We start from the raw sequence: 9,566 nt of genomic DNA on the forward strand, positions 1-9,566 counted from the left end.
AATCTATAAGGTTTAGATTAAAGCACAATTCAAATATAAAGGATTATTATTTCAGGGATAAGAACAATGAGATCTAAAACGATTAATTTGATTTGAGGGCACCCTCCAGAAAGTTTCTCGTATTATTCAACACACCCTTTCAGACCCCACACTTTGTCACACGCTGTGAAAGTTCCTGGGACACAAACACAAAAAGACAGGGTCTCTGTCCTTAAGAATCTGTCTATATAATACAGACTTATTTCATTTTTCAGAAGTTAAGTGACTTCGACTTAAATTTGTGTTGAGGACTCCTGCATAACTCCAAGACCCTCCCAGGTGGGTGGCTCCACGGAGAGATGAATCTTCGTACTATACTGACATCTCTGTAAGTCACCAGCTTCACTCTCACACTCGCTTAGGGCTCCACAATGACTTCCATAGAGCCAAAAGGAAAGAGGATTTTCCTAGACAGAACCAAATAGACTCTGATACTCAGTGCTGGCAACTCCTTGCCAGCCACCCCATTCGCATTCTAGGGTTGTTTACCATTCATTTCTTAAAACAAAAAGCATCCCATGGAGTCTATGCAGCATCCCATACAGTGAATAAAAAACGCATTTTGCCTACCTCAGGTGGCGAGGAACCTGCCCAAAGTGGGCACTCTCAAGGGCCAACCTGCCTCTTCTCTGTGCGATCGCATCTCATCTTGCAGACTGGTTTCAGCCCAGGGCCGTCTGCAGTATTGAAGGACATGGACTGGCTTTAATAGTGAGCGGAAGACTGGATACACAACATCCTTCCAGACAGCCTGCAGTGAAGAAAATCTTATCTGGAGAACAAAGGCTATTATTACTCAGTAATTTTAAACATCCTTACCTGCTCTGTGGTGCATTTAGAATGCAAAACATGAGAGTAAAACACACCATAGCAAACCACGCTCCAGCACAGCAAAATTAAAATCCAGTTTCTGAATTCACAGCTGGAGAGAGCTCTGAAGTAATGCAAGTGCTCATCCCAGCCACTGGCGAGGCTCTGCTGCCCCCCAGTGGCTGAGGTCCATCTCTAACAACGCCGCTGGTGCTCTCAGCCCATAGTATCACGGTGACTTTTAGATTGGCAGAGTGTGTGGATGGACAGGTGGATTCATTCATTCATTCATACATTGAAGTACTGAATCTCAGCTCTCTTGCTGGGCACTGGGCCAAGTGCCATTACGAAGTGACATTTAAGATGAGATGTGAAAAGAGCATAGTGTTGAACAGGCAAGGGTTATGGCCAGAGCTCCCCACGCATTGGTCCTAGGAGAATGAAGGACTGGAGAAGTGGCCAATGATGATGGAGAAGGACTTCCCAAATAAGCTTCTTCCTCCAGGGAGACAAACGGATCTCTGGCTAACCATAGCCCATTAACTCAAATCCATCAGGTTACTAAAAGAATAAAAAGCAGTTAAGTGTGGACGGGCCCCATAGCGCAACAGTTAAATGCTGTAAAGAGGAAGCTAGATTCCACATGGTTGGTTCCCACTTGGTCGCCAAGGTTCGGGTACCATCCCACTGGCTTGAAAACACGTTGTGAATGTGGTGCCCAGGATCTTGACCGGGTAAAGAAATGGAGGAGAGGATTGTGGTATGACTGGTTCTATTGGGGGGTCTCTCTCTGTCTCTCTCTTGCTTGCACACACACATCCTCTTGCTTTAAAAAATAATAGTGGTGAAGAAGTATAGGGAAAGTATAAGGTAGGGACAAGAAGGGAGAGCAGGCAGAACCCTTTGTTTCACTGGAAAGCAAAGTGAAATGGACTAAAGCAGGTATCAGGCCAGTAAGTGGCATGATGGATAAGGTGTTGGATTCCCACATGGTTGACTGCAGTTCGAGTCCTGGACCTGGTGGCTTGCTTTCTCTCTCTCTCTCTCTCTGTCTCTCTCTGGTGAGCACACATGCTCTTGTAAGGATGAAGACCAGTAGATGGTGTAAAGGTTACATTGCTGGATTCCCATGTAGTCGACCATGGTTCGAGTCCTAGACCCGGTGGCTTAAAACTCATGCCAGGCATGTGTGTGAATGCCCACATCCTGAGAGGAGAATGGAGGAGAAAGGGTTCTGGCATGGCCATCCCTCTGGGGGTACGTGTGGGGGGTAATTTCTCTGTCTGTCTGTCTCTATCTCTCCAGTGAACACATGTGACCCATAGCAAAAAAAAAAAAAATCTCTGCAATAGATATAATAATAGAGGCTGGGAAGATGAAATATTTGACGTGGCTGGTCTTCGGATGGGCAGCTACCCAGCATCAGTAAGTTACTGGGCTATTGGTAAAGTTGGGAACTGGAGCATTCCCTGTTGCACAGTGATTCCTCAATAGGAACTTTCTGTCCATTATTACTTGCAGAGTATGCAGAGAAAAGAACAAATGAGGACACTCTATTTGTGTCATCTGGGTTTAGATAAGGCCATTAAGGTACTTAGAGCTGAGGAGTTTCTTCTGAATACTGAAAATTATGTTGGAAGTTACTTCTGTAGCTGGGCTATTCCTACTAGCTTTGTTTAGGATCCCATAAAAGTCTATACAAAGGAACTTCATAAAGCTTTTTGAAAAAAAATATATATAATTTTATTTTGGTGCAAAAAAATTGAAGTTCATATATAGTTTTCATAATACAAATTTCCCATGAACTTTTTGAAGACCTCCTCATATAAACATTCTGAGCCTTTAAATTTCAATTGAACTCAAACATGCGTTTATTGAGCACTTGGTGAATACAAGACTTTGGTTGGACTAGACAGAGAGCAATGAAGCCATATCGTAGTCTTAGCTCCCTTCCTCAAAGATCTGGGTCTAGACAAGATTGGCCTGTAAAAACATAAAATAGTCAGGGCCCTCAAAAAGTTCCTGCATATTGGGACCAGCAGTTAGCGTAATGGCTATGTCGCTGGACTCCCACGTAGTCGACAGTGGTTTGCATTCCGGACCCGGTGGCTTAAAACTCACGCTGGGCACGTGTGCGTGCGTGCCCAAGATCCCGAGAGGAGAATGGAGGAGAAGGGATTGCGGCGTGGCCATCCCCCCTGGGGGGTGATTTCTCACTTTCTGTCTCTATGTCTCTCTCTGTCTGTCTGGCAAGCACACGCACTCTATAGCGAAAAAAAACCTCTCCAAAAAAAAAAAAAGTTCCTGCGTATTATAAAAAAAATTATGCATGGATTTTAAGTGTTTTCACACAAAAATAAACTCACACTTTAATTCCATTTCCCCATAAACTTCCTGAAGTTCCTTTGCAGAGTGCTTGAGTGAAATAAAAGCTATAACCCTGCACTACAGAAACATGGGATGAAGACGTGGCATACTTTAACTGGAGGACAGAGGGGGAAAATTCCCAGCAGATGTAGCATTTCAGTCTTGAAAAAAGGTGATTTAGATAGTTCTAGGGGAAAGGGAGGGGAAAGGACTTCTTTGGAAGAGCATGAGCTGTAATTATTATTCTCTAAAATTTTGCTACAGGGCGTGTGTACTTGCCAGAGAGAAACAGAGAGAGGGGATGGGGAGAAAGCACCTCCCATGGGGCATGGTCATGCTGCAATCCATTCTCCTCGGCACGGACTCATGAGCACTGGGATTATGTCTTAAGCCATCAGGACGGGACTCTGCTGTGCACTCTGCCATGTAGCATCCGGCTTCTTTAACCACCAGGTCACAGAGGCAGCCCACATTGGCTATAATTTGTTAAGTCTTCACGGAGTCCCAACAAGGTGGTGTGTGAAATGAGGAGCACCAGAACAGCTATAAAGAAGATAAAGAGGGGAGATAAATTACATCTCTGAGCAGATAGTCATTTAGTAGAAAATGACACTGTGCGATTAGTTGTCAGAACAGTCTACAGAATCTAGGGGGGTAAAGCAGAAAAGCAGGACAAATACTTCCTGGGACAATAAATTCAGCACTTTAAAAATAACGAAGCCAGTAATGGAAGGCATAAGGCATGAAATGTATATTTCTCCTACTTATCCTCCCTCCTGAAAGCATATAGATTGCTTTTCTTCTTGATTTCATGAGCAATGCACAATATAATCTTGTTTGGAAAATTTAAGGAATAAGAGTGAAAAGTAAAATTCTTTCTTCAAAATCCCATTTCCCCCCAATCTCATTTGTTTTCCTAAGAGTAAGCCTCGTTATCAACTTGCTACATCTTCTTTCAAAATGATTTCTGGTCAATTCACGTAGGTATGAAATGAATATAACTGTTTTCCTGCATTTGGGGCTTTTTTTTTTTTCTTCTTCTTCTTCCCACTCAACACTGTAAAATGGAGATTTTCCTGTTATTAGGTCGCCGGGAAAGTCATGATGTATTTTTACATAGAAAAATATTTAAAGATATATCATGAATTTCCTGGTGACCTAACAGTATATAGATTATTGAGTACATACAGTTGCAACTCATTCTTTTTTAACAGCAAAGAGGCACCTTGGTTATTTCACTGTTTCCTTTTTGATGGTTCACAACATTAAGGCTGTTAAAGACAACCGCATCTCTGGGCCTAACGGCAGATGTCTGACTTGAACTTCTCAGTTATAAGCCCGTGCTCAATTCCCAGGCCTGAATCTGTCAGAATCTCCTAAAGGAAGGAGGAGGCTAGAAACCTGTGGGGGAAATTTAGCAGTAACATCACAAGGATGTACTGCAACTCTTCGTTTTTTAAAGTTCATCCACATATTTCTTCCAAGAGAAAGAGAGAGACAAGGAGAGAGAGACATATACACCAACAGGTCTTTATTTCATGATCCACCCCCACCCTCAGCCAGCCAGGACCACGGGGGAATGTGTGCACTCAGTGCATTTAGGGAGAACTCGGAATGTGGACCTGGGACCTTCCCATGTGGCCACAGCATCATGGAGTATTACATTACCACTGTCCTACGAGAGCTGGCCTATATTGCAACTTTAAAAAAATAATTTTTACTTGTTATTATTTTTCAGTTTGCTATAGGGCATATGCTCTCACCAGACAGAGACAGAGAGAGAGAGAGAAGAAAAGTGACGTGGGAAGTTGCCAGGTCTAGGATTTGAACCGTGGTCAGCCATATGGGAGTCTAGCGCCTTAACCACTACACCAGCTGCCAGCCCCTGTATTAAAACTCTTAACATACCCTTCCCTAAAGGGACCAGTGGTTGTCTATGGATAAACCTGCACTGAAGAAAAGAAAATGCCAGTCCTTTGGGATCACTGGCTGCTGGCTACTTACACTAATTCCTTGAGATCCAGAATGCCACAGTAGTTCACGGGTAAGCACGGAGCATCCATGTGGGTGCATAGCCATTGTGTGACTATGGCTAGCTCAGTCACTTAAGTGGACAGGTCAGGCAGACAGTGTCACAGATTGACTTGGGATCTGAACCTGCACTTGACCACGTGGCTTCGAGCACTGCAGATCTGTATGCCTGCATCACCAAGCCCGGACCTTCTCCGACTCTTAAGTGTCCATTTGAAAGTGATATACCTAGGCATTCACAGAACGTTCAGGTTGTTTTCCTGATCTTTTTAGAACATGGCCAATTATGATAGAAAAAACTAAGTGGAAACCCAAAGAGCTTTATTTCACTCTCCCACATGCAATCGAAAGAGCAAAGCCAAAGTTACGTCAATCCCTTGGAGACTAAGTATAATAACTGTTATCCCCAAAATTTGATGATGCTACCTGGTGATGAAAGGAGATGGATCTTGAAGAATGAGAGATGATTATAAACTCAATCAAGCAGGGCGCCCAAACGCAGGTGCTTTTCCAGGTGTGGTCTACTTGGAGGAGCAAATCAACAGAGGCCCTGTATATAGCTATTGCTTGGGCAAATGTTCTTTCTACCTAAAACCCAGCATATATTATCTTAGCTCAGAAATCTGACTGTGGCTTAGCTTGGTGCCTCTGGCACTGGGGCTCTCAGGAGGCTACAATCAAGATATTGGCTGGGCTGTGGTTACATCCAGGTTCATCTGGGGAAAAGCTATTCCAAGTTCACGCCCATGATGGTTGTCATGCCTCAGGTCCTCACTTCCTGTTGGTGAGAGACATCAGTTCTTCAACATACTGGTCCCTGAATAAAGCAGCTCACAACGTGGGAGCTGGCTCTCCTCACAATGGATAAGAGAGTGATGGGGATGCCAAAATAGAAGCCATAGTCCTTTTGGGTCCTAATCTCCAAAGTGACATCCCATCACTTTGGTTGTATTCTGTTGGAATCAAGCTCCCAGGTCCAGCCCATACTCAAGCTAATATCTACTGAGTACTTACCATAAACCAGGCCCAGACCCTTGGCTTCCTTCTGGTCTAAGCCCCAGACCAGTCTGAGTTCAGAGACCTCGCTCAGCATTTCTGAGCTCCCATGGTGAGCAGACTGCCTGACCATCCACTTAAGTAGCTGAGTCAGCCACAGCCACACAACAGCTTTGGCCCCATGCTGGACGCACAGCATGTCTGACAAGTTTGCAGCTTCCCTGAACCCTAGGAAAGAGACATGTGCAATCTCCAAAGCCATTAGGAGGTTGCACACTGCAACCCCTCGCCTCTACTCTCAGGAAAGGACCTTACTTCATCCTAAATCTAACCTCTATTATGGTTTATGCTCTCTGTCCTCCAGTTTCTTTAACTTCTGATACTCAAAACCTAGCATTCTCACTGAAGATACAAACTAATAAAACTTTTTTTTTTGGAAAGGTTTTTGCTATAGGGCACGTGCGCTTGCCAGACAGACAGAGAGAGACAGAGAGACAGAAAGCGAGAAATCACCCCCCCTAGGGGGGATGGCCACACCTCAATCCCTTCTCCTTCATTCTCCTCTCGGGATCTTGGGCACTCACGCACACGCACCTGGCGTGAGTTTAAGCCACCAGGTCCGGGACTCGAACCATGGTCGGCCACATGGGAGTTCAGTGACATAGCCATTACGCTAACTGCTGGTCCCACAAATAAAACTTTTCACCTAAGCAGCAGCTCCTATCAAAATTGTTTTTCAACCCTACTGGGCATTAAAAAAAATAATAATTTTTAAAAAGCCCCTAATTTAACTTTCATGTTCAAGATCTTAGTTATCCTTCCCAGAGACAAGTGTATTAAGATTATCACTGACGTCTCAATGAAGGAAAAAAGAAAATGGGACATTGAAGCCCAAGGAGGATGGGACCTCAGTTAACATCTTAAAATATGGTCCACTACAACATAAGCATTTTCCCAAATGTTTGTGGGGATCATTTCAACAGTCACCCAGTATTCTAACCAACGAATGCGATTCACCTGTTTTAGTTTGTTCGGATGCTATAACAAAACTAGCATAGATGAGGTCGTTTAGACAACCAACGTTTGTTTCTCATAGCTGGAGGCTGGAAAGTCCAAGTTCAAGATACTGGAAGATTCAGCATCTGGTGGATGGCCCTGTTTGCTGCAACCTCAAGAGGAGAGAGGGGTAAGGACACTCTCTGGGGTCTCTGTCATAAGGACACTAATTGCATCCAGGAGAGCTCTATCTCCACGACCTAAACACTCTGCAAAGGCTCCATCTCTTACTCATTACACTGGGGGACTAGGGCTTCACCATACGCTTTTGGGGGAAAACACTAAATTCAGCCTGTAACATTACCATTAATACATCTTGGGACCAGTAGTTGGCATAATGGCCATGTTGCTGGACTCCCATGTAGTCGACTGCAGTTTGAGTCCCAGACCCGGTGGCTTAAACTCACGTAGGGCGCTTGTGTGCGTGCTCAAGATCCCGAGAGGAGAATGGAGGTGAAGGGATTGCGTTGTGGCCATCCCCCCTGGGGCGTGATTTATCGCTTTCTGTCTCTCTGTCTCTCTCTGTCTGGCGAGCACACGTGCCCTATAGCAGAAGACCACCACCCCTAAAGAAAAAAAAAAAAAAAAAAAAAAACTCTAAAAAAAATACATCTTAATGTGTATTTTATCTTTATATTACTGTTTAACCCACTACAGTTATTTTAAGACATGTTTTTCCCCTCAATTTATGTTGTGTAACTTGTATCACAGTATTTACATCATGCTAAGGATTTCATCACATATTCCAAGTTGCTTCCCAAATAGTTGCAACAGTTTGATTCTAGAATGCTGCTATATTTGGATTAAGTACTGGTGGAAAACGCTGAAGACTCCTGCACCAACTTTAACTGTCACCAACTTCATAACCTCTCATTCATTCTTCAACTCACTGTGCTCTGGCTTCCGCCCCAACTACTACACTGAAATTGCCCCAGCCAAGGAGTTGGCTGGTAATTCTAATTCTCTTGTTTGCCTTCTCAGAAGCATCTGACAGTCTTGAACTTCTCCTTTTCCATGAATCTTCTGGTCTCCTCTGCAAGCCCACCTTCCTCTCCAGCCTTCTGGTGCTTCCCAGGGATCTGGCCTAGGCTCAGTGACCTTACCATTCTAAAAACTCTCCTCAGGTAAGCTCAGACAGCACTGCCCTGGCCGAATCTGCAGCTGGAGTCACCCCAAAAGTGGCACTGGGGGAATCCCATAAGGGAGTACCCCCAAACAGTCCTGAGATGAGGTAGGTTTGGAAAAGATCTTTCTAAAGGGAAGATGAATGGAACTCCAAGGTGATGAGTTCAATGTCTTTATTAGGGAACTTAGAATGAACTGCAGCATCTTCACAACACAGAAAGATGTTCTACCTATGTGTGTGTGTGTTCAAGACCGGGTCAGGAAATGGAGTTCACATGAGGGTTTGAGAAATCTAGCATAGGGCCAGGATCAATTCCTTTCAGTGTTTTAGGAAGAAACCTAGAACCTTTATCAAGATCCCAGCTTGAATTCAAGCCTATAGGGAAAATCATGCAACTGGCCGGGTCACAGAATGTTCAAGGCACTCTGCATTTCAGCCCTGACTCAGAAAGCTAGAGGGGGAGCTGGAGAACCGTACAGACATCTCTATTTCCCGATGAAGACGCCTCTCAAACTGCCATCTGCATCTCGGCTCTTTCCCGGGCCTCACTGGACAGGCAGGGGCAGTGCTATTCGTCCATGCTTTTAAACACATACATAAATTCTTGGGGCCACTGCCACTACCCATCAGCTTCAGATCACCCTCGGGCTATTCCTTTATAGCACACCCTCCTCCATCCCAAACCGTGTCTTTTCAAAAATGTCAAAGAAATGGAACACAATCTTTTGCTAAGCAAAACCACCCAGCCCTTTAAGGGGGTATTAATGCACCTGCCTACCTCTCCTCCTGCACTGCCAACATCTGACCCTTTCTTCCGCATGCGACTAGCTCCAACTATTTCCAGTTTTGGGGGCGCTCCTGACTTTCCTCAGTTTAGACAGCCTCCCACTCTTCGTGAGGGGAGGGCTTGCCCTGAGCTCACAGTGCCTGGGGCTTCCTCCCTCTTAGCCGTTCACGCTACAGTCACTGTCAGTCTTTGCCTTTTCAGACAGCTCCTTCCGTGCAGGGGTCGCCCTTCAGCCATGTTCATAGCCTCAATGCAGCACGGAACAAGTCTCTGGGCGCCGGCGCTGGTCCGGACGCCGAAAGACTCCTAGCCGGTGCCCCGCGTAGCGCCTGGCGCAGGGGGGGTGCGCGCGCG

Source organism: Tupaia chinensis, unplaced genomic scaffold, assembly GCF_000334495.1.
Source record: "Tupaia chinensis unplaced genomic scaffold, TupChi_1.0 Scaffold143878_1, whole genome shotgun sequence".
Taxonomy (NCBI): domain Eukaryota; kingdom Metazoa; phylum Chordata; class Mammalia; order Scandentia; family Tupaiidae; genus Tupaia; species Tupaia belangeri.